At 40.9% G+C, this 13,954-nt stretch overlaps 1 protein-coding gene across 1 annotated transcript in view; it reads right to left on the reverse strand.

The window, feature by feature from the left end:
* Window positions 1–13,954, reverse strand: part of LOC112617130 (5-hydroxytryptamine receptor 5B-like) — a 39,673-nt gene that overhangs the window by 13,426 nt on the left and 12,293 nt on the right.

The raw sequence follows: 13,954 nt of genomic DNA on the forward strand, positions 1-13,954 counted from the left end.
TAGCAGTCCCTTGTTAGGAGAGAAAAAACATCATCAGAGCATGAGAGGAAGTGGAAGGTAATTTTGTTGTTATTTTTCTCCCACTAAGCTCATTAATGGGCACTTTTCCAGCCGTTTTTCTGCTGACTTAAATGACCTTCCAGGCACTTGAGTTCCTCCACTGTGTAATGAAATTCCAAATCCTCGTTAAGCTATTAGAGTAAGGAAATTGATGGGGTAAGTTCAGTTCAAAGAAATCCTGGGGGAAGAGAAACAGAAAAGGCAAGTCTGATTAAAGTTCATTTAAAACACACTGGGCTCTACCACTGTAGCACTGAGCAGGGTCCACCTGTGGTCCGTCAAGATGTCTGTTTGCTAGAAGACCTGTGTTCACAGCTTTTCAGCCTGAGCCTGGTACAACCTGCACAGAGTGATGCTGGAAGGCAATGGAATCTTTCCAGAAACAGCTTCAAAGAAAACGAGCCAACTGTGGGTGATTATTATTTTTGTGTGTGTGTGTGGTTTTTTTTTTTTTGCTAGGTGACGACTAACTTGGTTTTTTCAGTTCAATGGGTAATGTCTCTTAGGAAACCCAACAGAAATGAACAAGAAGCAGTATAACTCCTAGGAAACTGCTATGAAACAGACACTGTACTACATCCCTGCAATGGATGACTTTCATTCTTCCTCACACCAGACCCTTAAGGGATTATATTATCATCCCCACTTCACAGCTGAGAAACCACTATGAAAGGTTAGATACCATTGTCCGAAGTCACACAGTTGCTTATTGTTAGAGCTGAAAGTGAAACTTGTGTCATTTGAAGGAGAGTCCACACTCTTAACCCCTACATGTTACTCTGCATCTTTGAGTAAAAGTGATTGATCTGAATGGGTCCCTATGGAATCTATTTTAAGGGTCATATTTATGTTGGGGAGCTTGCAGAATGAGCATCTGTGGCTCCTCAGGCAATTTCTGGGGCTTCTAGCAACCAGCTCTGGGGGCACCCAGAGTGTCCCTCTTTCCTCTTGTCTCTCCTCAGCCTTTGGCCCTCAATGCCCCTCTGCACACCTCTGATGACCACTTATGCTCAAGAGGCCTCTGACCCTGGATTTAGAATCCGCTCATTGGGAAGGTGAGAATACGAATGGTTGAATCCACACAACCAGTACTACCTGGCACTTTCTGGTCCTGTTGTACAAGCAGGGGTGCTCTGAATACAGAGGCTGGAGAGAGGGAACACTATAAACAATGCCATACACGCAGGGAAAGGTAGAACCAAGTTACCTGCCCAGTCTCTGTGATTCCAGGACCACAGGGTTTCTTTCTGCCATGCTAAAACATGACCTAAAAGATGAGTTCACCTAAATGTCTTTATAGAGTCTAGGGCTTTTCCATTCAAAATTAACTAGGAATCAAATCTGTCAGACAACAAATGCTCAGACCTGGATTGATCACCTACTGTGTGCATAGGGACAATGTACTGAAATTTCTCATGAGGTCTCAATTTTAAATACTCTGTCCCACTATTCCCATAAGTACTCTGATAGCAGGGCATGAATTTGAAGAAGTCATTCAGAATGTTGTGTCATGACCAACACTCTACAAGGGTAGGGACCTTGAGTGTTCTGTCCACTGAAGAATCCCTAGCACCTAGTGTGATATACGGTATACAGTAAATACTCAATAAACATCTATTGAATAAAGAAATGCTAGGGGAGACAATTGTCTTGCGAGTTTCTTGCATTCCTGCACATTTTGCTAGCAAAGATTCTGGCAGCCTTTGTTACAAACCAGTTTTTCAAGGATGTTTGTAGAGCAAACAGCTCTGGAAGATAGAGACACTATCTCCCAGTGGAAGAGAGGCTAAACTTGCTTGCAACCCATTATAAAAGATTCAGGCTTCTTTTATAATGTAAGAAATATGTAATATAATAATACAAAAAATAAGAACAGAAGGAAGGCTTGTTTACTGTCCAACAGCAGGCAAAAGAGATTCAGATTCCCTAATCTAGGAGTTCTCTTCTGTGATGCAAATCCATCAGAACCATCCACATCACTCCTGTGGGACTTTGAATGAAAGGGGAACTGATCCATAGCTGAGGCTCACACTGTGTAATAAAGTCTTTCAATTCCAACCCAAGAGCCTCATGTCTTCTGCCACCATCCAGCAATGGAAGGCTGACCTGTTAGCCTGCGGGCAGGGTAAAATCTCAGACCCTTCATAGTTCTTGACATATGTCTAGCACTTGGTTAGGTGGCTCCATACATGGTCCTACTCAGTTATAACAGCAACCATGTAAGGAAGGAAGGAGGAAACCAAGGCTCAGAGCACATTAAAGATTAGCTCCACCTCCAAGCTGGGTCCCCATCTCTAATCTCCTACCAGGAAGAACCTTACCTCATTTTAAGGACTGAAGGAGACAGTGGTACAGAGTAGGCCCTCAGTAAAGGTCAACTTCATGGCGCCCATCTCTTCCCACCCCTCTAAAAAATGCCAGCTGCCACAGGAAAAAACCTACAAATCTTCAATCCTCTGATGTTGTCAGATAAATGTCTTAGGAAGAAGAAATAGAAATAGAAAAAAATCAGAAAGAAGGAGGACAGTTCCTTAATCATTTGTGGAACTTACCACTTTGTGTTGTGACCACAAGGCTCACACACTGACTATAGCAAGATGCTTTACAAAGTTGGTGTCAGGGGACCACATTAATCCTAACAGTGACTCAAGCCCTACCACATCTGAGGAGAGAACATTAAGAACTTTCCAATTAAGCTTGAAGGCAATCTGGATTATAACTGGAAAGTACAGTTTCTCACCAGAGCTTGTGGATCAGGGCTCAGAACACCTGAGGCTTCATTCTCTCTGTCCAAGGTTTAGTGAGATAACCAAGCCCAAGTCTTATTTCTCGCCAAGGCACTTTAAAGAGATAACTAATCAAAATAGCCCCCAAAGTAAACAAATGTGACTGGCTTATTTTAGAATCCAAAACAGAAAATTTTCTCAGCTGTTTCTTAAGGAGATTTTCTTGTAAAAACAAAAGGAGAACACTGATAGGCTTGAAGAAAATAAGTTTTCCCCTTAGTGTAATTATAGGCACTACAGAATGTAGTCTTGCTAAACTCTTGAGTATGATCATAACATAAGGCACGATTGCTATTGCTATTTGGAAAACATGGATTTTTGTTGTTGTTGTTGTTGTTGGGAGTTTAGTCACCCTGGCATGGCTAAAGAGCTACTGGAGTTAATGCTGAGGAGGGGAAGGTGTAATCAAATGTGTTAATTAAGGTTAAGTACATTTGTGTTTTCAGCTCTGGTATCATCTGATCTAAAATCATCCGCCTTTACTAGTGGAAGCTGATTCCTTGTACAGGGGGCGGATGCAATGGGGAGAGCGGAAGTTGTGTCTTTTTCACATGCATTATTTAGCTTCAGTGTTCTTGTATGTGCCTTACAGGGCCAGGGTTCCGGGACAGAAGACTACACTACCTCCAAGAGTGCTAGTTAATACCCTCTGTGGGTTCCTTCTCACAGGCGAGACAGCACTACAGAAGGCTGAGCTTCATCCTCCAGGGAAGGGCTTCAGGAATTGTTCTATGCAAATTGGACAAGCTAGCAGCTGCATAGCTTTCTGGGTAGCAAGTTCAAAGCTTTCTTTAATTTTTCAAGGGAATTTTGTGACCTACTCCAAAAAGTTAAGAAGCATGGAGTTTAGGTCTTATTTTTCTACTGAGAAGTCCAAAGTTCTCCCAAAACTACACACATATAAGAAATAGCTTTTTGCAAGGTCATATGTGGAGACACGATCCCTATCCCTTACTTGTTGTATCTCTTTTGTTTCTCTCCCTCCTCCTCCATTATTCTCTAACAATCTGATAAGAGAGAAAATAGGGAAACAGAGGTAAAGAGGCAGGATGAACATAATGATGTAGGGGGAACAAGGAAGAACTTTATAGAGACTGAGAGAATCAGGGATATTTCTGAAGGTGTAGGGAAAATACTTGATGCATCCAAGTATTTCTGAAAATTTTCAGACAATTAGGTGCCAGTCTTAAAGGAATCGAACCATAAGCCAGATGTTTTGTTATCACTGATACAATTTGATTCATAACATTTAATTTTCTAGAGTTAAAATAACCTTGCAGTCTGGTATGAGAATGTGATTGAGCCCAGTTTTTAAAATAGAATCAGAAGAAGGGTGGTGATTTTCTACTGCCCTCTTTTCATATCTGAGCTCAGGCTGAACCCAGCTCTCATTTGTGGTTTTATGTGCAAGCCATTCAGTCTTTCAGGTGATCCAGATTACAAGTAAGCATTGAAAAAGCAGTAAAAACAAAAAGGTTTAGACAAGGACTCTACAAGAAAAGAAAGTTACAGGCCAATATCTCTGATAAACATAGATGCAAAACTCCTACACAAAATACTAGCAAACTGAATTCAATAGCACATTAAAAGGAACATTCACCATGATCAAGTGGGATTTATCTCTGGGATGCAAGAATGGTTCATCATACACAAGTCAATAAATGTGCTATACCACATTAACAGAATGAAGGACAAAAATCACATGATCATCTCAATAAATGTAGAAAAAATTCTGGACAAAATTCAACATCTTTTCATGATAAAAATTCTCAACAAATTAGGCATAGAAGTAATGTACCTCAACTCAACACAATAAAGGCCATATATGACAAGCCCACAGCTAACATCATACTCAGTGGTGAAAAGTTGAAAGCTTTTTCTCTAATATCAGGAATAAGACATAGATGTCCAGTCTCATTTCTTTTCAACATATAATACTGGTGAAGTTCTAGCCACAGCAATTAGGGGGGGGAAAAAAAAGAAAGAAAGAAAGAAAGAAAAAGAAAGAAAGGTAGGTAAACAAAAGAAAGAGAGAGAGACAGGAGTAAAAGGCAACAAAATATAGAAGGAAGAAGTGAATATCGTGTTTTTTTATAACATATCTTCTTTTTTTCAGACAGAGTCTTGCTCTGTCACCCAGGCTGGAGTGCATTGGCATGATCTCGGCTCACTGCAACCTCTGTCTCCTGGGTTCAAGCAATTCTTCTGCCTCAGCTTCCTGAGTAGCTGGGACTACAGGCATGCACCACCACACCCAGCTAATTTTTGTATTTTTAGTAGAGACAGGGTTTCACCATGTTGGCCAGGATGGTCTAGATCTCCTGACCTCGTGATCTGCCTGCCTTGGCCTCCAAAAGTGCTGGGATTACAGGCATAAGCCATTGTGCCCAGAAGACAACATAACCTTATATATATAGAAAACTATAATACTCCACCAAAAACCTTGGAACTAGTAAACAAATTCAGTAAAGTTGCAAATTGTCTCTCAGACCACAGGGCAATCAAACTAGAACTCAGGACTAAGAAACTCACTCAAAACGGCTCAACTATATGGAAACTGAACAACCTGCTCCTGAATGACTACTGGGTACATAACAAAATGAACACACAAATAAAGATGTTCTTTGAAACCAATGAGAACAAAGACACAACATACCATAATATTTGGGACACATTCAAAGCAGTGTGTAGATGGAAATTTATAGCACTAAGTGCCCACAAGAGAAAGCAGGAAAGATCTAAAATTGACACCCTAACATCACAATTAAAAGAACTAGAGAAGCAAGAGCAAACACATTCAAAAGCTAGCAGAAGGCAAGAAATAACTAAGATCAGAGCAGAACTGAAGAAGATAGAGACACGCAAAAACCCTCCAAAAAATCAATGAGTCTAGGAGCTGGTTTTTGAAAACAGCAACAAAATTGATAGACTGCTAGCAAGACTAATAAAGAAGAAAAGAGAAGAATCAAATAGACCCAACAAAAAATGAGAAAGGGAATATCACCACCGACCCCACAGAAATGCAAATTACCATAAAAGAATACTATAAACACTTCTACACAAATAAACTAGAAAACCTAGAAGAAATGGATAAATTGATGGACACATACACTTTCCCATGACTAAACCAGGTAGAAGTTGAATCCCTGAATAGACCAATAACAGACTCTGAAATTGAGGCAATAATTAATAGCCTACCAACCCAAAAAAAGTCCAGGACCAGATGGATTCACAGCTGAATTCTACCAGAGGTACAAGGAGGAACTGGTACCATTCCTTCTGAAACTACTCCAATCAATAGAAAAAGAGGGAATCCTCCCTAACTTATTTTATGAAACCAACAGCATCCTGATAACAAAACCAGGCAAAGACACAACAAAAAAAGAGAATTTTAGACCAATATCCCTGATGAACATCGATGCAAAAATCCTCAATAAAATACTGGCAAACTGAATCCAGCAGCACATCAAAAAGCTTATCCACCATGATCAAATGGGCTTCATGCCTGGGATGCAAGGCTGGTTCAACATACGCAAATCAATAAATGTAATCCAGCGTATAAACAGAACGAAAGACAAAAACCACATGATTATCTCTACAGACGCAGAAAAGGCCTTTGACAAAATTCAACAGCCCTTCATGCTAAAAACTCTCAATAAATTCGGTATTGATGGAACGTATCTCAAAATAATAAGAGCTATTTATGACAAACCCACAGCCAATATCATACTGAATGGGCAAAAACTGGAAGCATTCCCCTTGAAAACTGGCACAAGACAGGGATGCCCTCTCTCACCACTCCTATTCAACATAGTGTTGGAAGTTCTGGCCAGGGCAATCGGGCAAGAGAAAGAAATAAAGGGTATTCGATTAGGAAAAGAGGAAGTCAAATTGTCCCTGTTTGCAGATGACATGATTGTATATTTAGAAAACCCCATCATCTCAGCCAGAAATCTCCTTAAACTGATAAGCAACTTCAGCAAAGTCTCAGGATACAAAATCAGTGTGCAAAAATCACAAGCCTTCCTATACACCAATAACAGACAAACAGAGAGGCAAATCATGAATGAACTTCCATTCACAATTGCTTCAAAGAGAATAAAATACCAAGGAATCGAACTTACAAGGGATGTGAAGGACCTCTTCAAGGAGAACAACAAACCACTGCTCAATGAAATAAAAGAGGACACAAACAAATGGAAGAACATTCCATGCTCATGGATAGGAAGAATCAATATTTTGAAAACTGCCCAAGGTAATTTATAGATTCAATGCCATCCCCATCAAGCTACCAATGACTTTCTTCACAGAATTGGAAAAAACTACTTTAAAGTTCATATGGAACCAAAAAAGACCCCGCATTGCCAAGACAATCCTAAGTCAAAAGAACAAAGCTGGAGGCATCACACTACCTTACTTCAAACTGTACTACAAGGCTACAGTAACCAAAACAGCATAGTACTGGTACCAAAACAGAGATATAGACCAATGGAACAGAACAGAGTCCTCAGAAATAATACCACACATCTACAGCCATCTGATCTTTGACAAACCTGAGAGAAACAAGAAATGGGGAAAGGATTCCCTATTTAATAAATGGTGCCTGGAAAACTGGCTAGCCATAAGTAGAAAGCTGAAACTGGATCCCTTCCTTACACCTTATGCAAAAATTAATTCAAGATGGATTAGAGACTTAAATGTTAGACCTAAAACCATAAAACCCCTAGAAGGAAACCTAGGCAATACTACTCACGACATAGACATGGGCAAGGACTTCATGTCTAAAACACTAAAAGCAATGGCAACAAAAGCCAAAATTGACAAATGGGATCCAATTAAACTAAAGAGCTTCTTCACAGCAAAAGAAACTACCATCAGAGTGAACAGGCAACCTACAGAATGGGAGAACATTTTTGCAATCTACTCATCTGACAAAGAGCTAATATCCAGAACCTACAAAGAACTCAAACAAATTTACAAGAAAAAAACAAACAGCCCCATCAAAAAGTGGGCAAAGGATATGAACAGACATTTCTCAAAAGAAGACATTCATACAGCCAACAGACACATGAAAAAATGCTCATCATCACTGGCCATCAGAGAAATGCAAATCAAAACCACAATGAGATACCATCTCACACCAGTTAGAATGGCGATCATTAAAAAGTCAGGAAACAACAGGTGCTGGAGAGGATGTGGAGAAATAGGAACACTTTTACACTGTTGGTGGGACTGTAAACTAGTTTAACCATTGTGGAAGGCAGTGTGGGAATTCCTCAAGGATCTAGAACTAGAAATATCATTTGACCTAGCCATCCCATTACTGGTTATATACCCAAAGGATTATAAATCATGCTGCCATAAAGACACATGCACATGTATGTTTATTGTGGCACTATTCACAATAGCAAAGACTTGGAACCAATCCAAATGCCCATCAATGACCGATTGGATTACGAAACTGTGGCACATTTACACCATGGAATATTATACAGCCATAAAAAAGGATGAGTTCGTGTCCTTTGTAGCAACATGGATACAGCTGGAAACCATCATTCTCAGCAAACTATTGCAAGAACAGAAAACCAAACACCGCATGTTCTCACTCATAGGTGGGAACTGAACAATGAGAACACCTGGACACAGGAAGGGTAACATCACACACCGGGGCCTGTTGTGGGGTGGGTGGAAGCAGGGAGTGATAGCATTAGGAGATATACCTAAGGTAAATGACGAGTTAATGGGTGCAGCACACCAACATGGCACATGTATACATATGTAACAAACCTGCATGTTGTGCACATGTACCCTAGAACATAAAGTATAATTAAAAAAAAGAAAAAATAAAAGAAAATAAAATACATAAGGAACTTGAAAAACTCAACAGCAAGAAAACAAATAACCTGATTAAAAATGGACATATGACTTCAATTGCTATTTCTCAAAAGAAGATATACAAATGGCCAAGAGGTTTATGGAAAAAAAATCAACATCACTAATCAGAGAATGCAAATTAAAATCACAAGGAGATATCACATCATATCTGTTAGAATGGCAGTTATCAAAAGATGAAAGAGAAGTGTTGGTAAGGATGTGGAACAGAATGCTTGCACATTGTTGGTGAGAATTTACATTGGCACATCCATTATGGAGAACAGTATGGAGGTTACTCAGAAAACTGAAAAGAGAATTATCATATGATCCAATAATCCTACTTCTGGGTATTTCAATTTCAAAATAATTGAAATCAGTATACTGAAGAGATATTTTCACCCCTATGTTTACTGCAGAATTATTTGCCATAGCCAAGATATTAAATCAACCTAAATGTCCATCAAGAGACAAATAGGAAAAATATGGTATATATGTATGATATATATGGGGGGTGTGTGTGTGTGTATATATATATATATAAAAAATACTATTTAGCTTAAAAAAGGAGGAAATTCTGTTACTTTTGGCAATATAGTTGAAGCTGGAGAACATGATGCCAATTGAAATAAACCAGGCACAGAAAGATAAATACTCCATGATCTCACTTTTATGTGGAATCTAAAAAAAATCAAACTTATAGAGGTAGAAAATTGAGTGGTGGCTACAGAGGCTGGAGGGTAGAGGGTAGGGGGACTGGAGAATGGAGAGACTTTGACTATATGGTACAAAGTTCCAGTTAGATAAAGGGAAAAACTTTCAAAATCTGTTGCATAGCAAGGTGACTATGGTTAATAATAATGTGATGAATATTTAAAAATTGCTAAAACAATATATTTTAAATTTTGTCACTACAAAAAATAAAACATGTGAAGTGATAAATATGTTAATTTTCTTGATATCCATATGTGTTTGTGTATGTGTGTATGTGTATATATACGTGTATATATATATCCCAAAACATTACATTGCTCATTCAGAGGCAGAGCAAAGATGGCCAAATAGAAGTCTTCATTTATTGTCCCCTCTGTAGGAACAACACATTGAACAACTATCCACACAAAGAAGCACCTTCATAAGAACCAAAAATTTGGTGAGTGTATTAGTCAGGGTTCCCTAGAGGGACACAGCTAACAGGATAGATGTATATATGAAGGGGAGTTTATTAAGGAGTATTGACTCACATGATCACAAGGCGACATCCTACAGTAGGCCACCTGCAAGCTGAAAAGCAAGGAAGCCCACCCATGTCCCCAAAGCTCAAAAGTAGGGAAGCTGATAGTGCAGCCTTCAGGATGTGTCTGAAGGCCCAAGAGCCCCTGGCCAGGTGTAAGTCTAAGAGTCTGAAAACTGAAGAATTTGGAGTCAGATGTTTGAGGGCTGGAAACATCCAGCACAGAAAGAAAGATGAAGGCCAGAAGATTCATTGAGTCAAGTCCTCCCATGTTCTTCTGCCTGCTTTTATTCTAGCCACATTGGCAGCTGATTAGATGGTGCCCACCCAGACTGAGGGTGGGTCTGCCTCTCCCAGTTCACGGACTCAGAAGTTGATCTCCTTTGGCAACACCCTCACACACATACCCAGGGACAATATTTTGCATCCTTCGAGCCAATCGAATGGACACTCAGTATTAGCCATCACAGTGAGTGATCACAGTTTCTGGTTTTAACTTCATATCACTGAAAGAGGCACTGAAGAGGAAAGGAAAGACAGTCTAGAATTGCTGATACCACCCCTTCGGCGTCCCCTGGCAGTGGCTATGTGGTGTGGAGAGAGAATCTGTGTGCTTGTTGGAGGGAAAGTGCAGTGATTGTGAGACTTTGCATTAAAACTCAGTGTTGCCTTGTCACAGCAGAAAGCAATGCCACGCAGAACTCAGCTGATGCCTACAGAGGAAGCATTTAGACCAACCCTAGCCTAGCCATAGAGAACCACCCATACCAGTGGTGAATTCCGATAAGTCCCACCACTGCAGGCCTAAAGTGTTCTGGGGATCTAAACAAACTTAAAAGGCAGTCTGGCCACAAGGACTATAATTCCTGGGCAAGTCCTGGTGCTTTGCTGGACTTGGAGCCAGTGGACTTCGGGGGCAAGTAACCTAGTGAGACACCAGCCAGGGCAGCCAAGGGACTGCTTGTGTCACCCCTCAGCGAACCCTAGGCAGCACAGCTTACAGTTTCAGGAGAAACTCCCCTTTGCTTGAGGAGAGGAGAGGGGAAGAGTAAAGATGACATTGTCTTGTAATTTTGATACCAACTCAGCCACAGTATGATATGGCATCGGGCAGAGTCTTGAGGCCCCCATTCCAGACCCTAGCTCCTGGACAACATTTCTTGACACATCTGGGCCAGAAGGGGGCTTCTGCCTTGAAGGGAAGAACCCAATCCTGGCAGGATTCATCACCTGCTGACTAAAGAGCCCTTGGGCCATGAATAATCAAGAGTGATACCCAGACAGTACAAGCCATAGGCCTTGGATGAGACTCAGGGATGTGTTGGCTTCAGGTGTGACCCAGCACATTCCCAGCTATGGCAGCTATGAGGAGAGACTCCTTCTGATTGAGAAAAGGAAAGAGTAAAGGAGTTTTCGTATTGCAGCTAAGGTACTAGCTTGGCCGAAGTAGGGTAGAGCACCAAGCAGACTCTTAAGGTTCCCAATTCCAGACCTTGGCTCCTGGACAGCATTATTAGACCTGTCCTGGGTCAGAGGAGAGCCCACTGCCCTGAAGAGAGAGTCACAGGTGTCGCAGCATTGACCACAAGCTGACTGAAGAGCCCTTGGGACTTAGTGAATATTAATAGTAGCTAGGCAGTACTCGCCACAGGCCTAAAGTGGTGGTAGCCATGGAGAGAGACTCCTCTTGTGGAAAGGGGAGGGAAGAGTGGGAAGAACATGGTCTTGTGGCTTGGGTGCAAGCTTGGCTGCAGTAGATTAAAGCACCAGGTAGATTTCTAAGGTTTCCGACTCTAGGCCCTGGCTCCTGGACAGAATCTCTGGATGTGCCCAGAGCCTAGGAGAACTTGCTGCCCTGAAGGGAAGGACTCAAGCCTAGTTGGCCTCATCACCTGCTGACTGCAGAGCCCTAGGGCCTTGACTGAACCTAGGCAGTAGCCAAGGTCGTAGTTATTGCGGGCCTTGGGCAAGACCTGGTGCCGTGCTGGCTTCAAGTCTGACCCAGCACAATCCCAGTGCTGGTGGCCACAGGGGTACTTGTGTTACCTCCACGTAGTTCAGCACAGAGCGATTTTGTTTGTTTGAAAGAAAGGGAAGAGAATAAGAGGTTCTTCCCGGTAATTCAGAGAATTCCTCCAGATTTTAACCAAGACCACCAAGGTGATACCTCTCTACAAGCCTACAAGAGCCACAGCATTACTGGGATTGCACTGCCCCCTAATTCAGATATGGCTGTAGTGACTGAAAACTTAGATTACAACACTGAAGTCTCTTTGGATACCTGGAAAGCCTTCCCAAGAAGGATGGGTACAAACAAGCCCAGACTGTGAATAATACAATAAATGAATAATTCTTCAATGTCCAGATACTAACAAACATTTACTAGCATCAAGACCATGCAGGGAAATATGATTTCACCAAATCAATTAAATAAGGCCCCAGGAACCAACCCTGTTGAGACAGATATGTGATCTTTCAGATAGATGATTCAAAATAGCTCTTTTGAGGAAACTCGATGAAATCAAGGTAACACAAAGAAAGAATTTGGAATCTCATCAGATAAATTTAACAAAGAGATTGAAATAATTAAAAAGAATCTAGCAGAATTCTGGAGTTGTAAAATGCAACTGACATACTAAAGAATGTAAGGGTATGTTAGCAGCAGAATTGATCAAGTAGAAGAAAGAATAAGTAAGCTTAAACACAGGCTATTTGAAAATACACAGTCAAAAGAGACAAACAAATAAAAAAGAATGAAGCATACCTACAAGATCTAGAAAATAGCCCCAAAAGGGCAAATCTAAGAGTTATTCACCTTCAAAAGGAGGCAGAGAGAGAGAGAGAGAGAGAGGGAGAGAGAGAGAGAGAGAGAGAAGTATAAAGTTTATTCAAAGAGGTAACAGAGAACTTCCCAAACCTAGAGAAATATATCAATACCCAGTACAAGAAGGTTATAGATTACCAAGCAGACTTAGCTCAAATAAGACTACCTCAAGACATTTAATAATCAAACTATCAAAAGTCAAGGATAAAGAAAAGATCTTAAAAGAATTACGAGAAAAGAAATAACCTACAAGGGAGCTCCAATACATTTGGCAGCAGACTTTTCAGTGTAAAACTTACAGTTCAGGAGACAGTGTCATGGCATATTTATCATGCTGAAGGAAAATAACTTTTATCCTAGAATAGCACATCCAGCAAAAATATCCTTCAAACGTGATGAAGAAATAAAAACTTTACCACACAAAAGCTGAGAAATTTCAACACCAGACCTGTCCTATAAGAAATGCTAAAGGGAGTTATTCAATCAGAAAGAAAAGGATAGGCTGGGAATGGTGGCAAACACCTGTAATCCCAGCACTTCGGGAGGCCAAGGTGAGCAGATCACTTGAGGCCAAGAGTTTGAGACCAGCTTGGCCAATGTAGCAAAACCCCATCTCTACAAAAAAAAAAAAAATAGCCTGGAGTGGCGGTGCATGCCTGTAATCCTAGTGTGAACCCAGAAAATCTGAGACAGATCTCAGTTAATTTAGAAAGTTTATTTTGCCAAGGTTGAGAATGTGCACCCATGATAGCCTCAGGAGGTCCCAACAACATGTGCCCAAGGTGGTCAGAGCATAGTTTGGTTTTATACATTTCAGGGAGACATGAGACATCAATCAACATATGTAAGATGAACATTGGGTGGGTCTGGGAAGGGGGAACAGCTTGAAGTGGAGAGAAGGCTTCCAGGTTATAAGTAGTTAAGAAACAAATGGTTGCATTCTTTTGAGTTTCTGATTAGCCTCTGCAAAGGAGGCAATCAGATATGAATTTATCTCAGTGAGCAGAGGGGTGACTTTGAATAGAATGGGAGGCAGGTTTGCCCTAAGCAGTTCCCAGCTTGACTTTTCCCTTTAGTTTAGTGATTTGGGGGCCCCAAGATACCCTTTCACACTAGCTGCTTGGAAGACTGAGGTGGGAGGATCGCTTAAACCCAGGAGTCGGGGGTTGCAGAGAGTCA

This window comes from Theropithecus gelada, unplaced genomic scaffold (assembly GCF_003255815.1).
Source record: "Theropithecus gelada isolate Dixy unplaced genomic scaffold, Tgel_1.0 HiC_scaffold_15883, whole genome shotgun sequence".
NCBI lineage: Eukaryota > Metazoa > Chordata > Mammalia > Primates > Cercopithecidae > Theropithecus > Theropithecus gelada.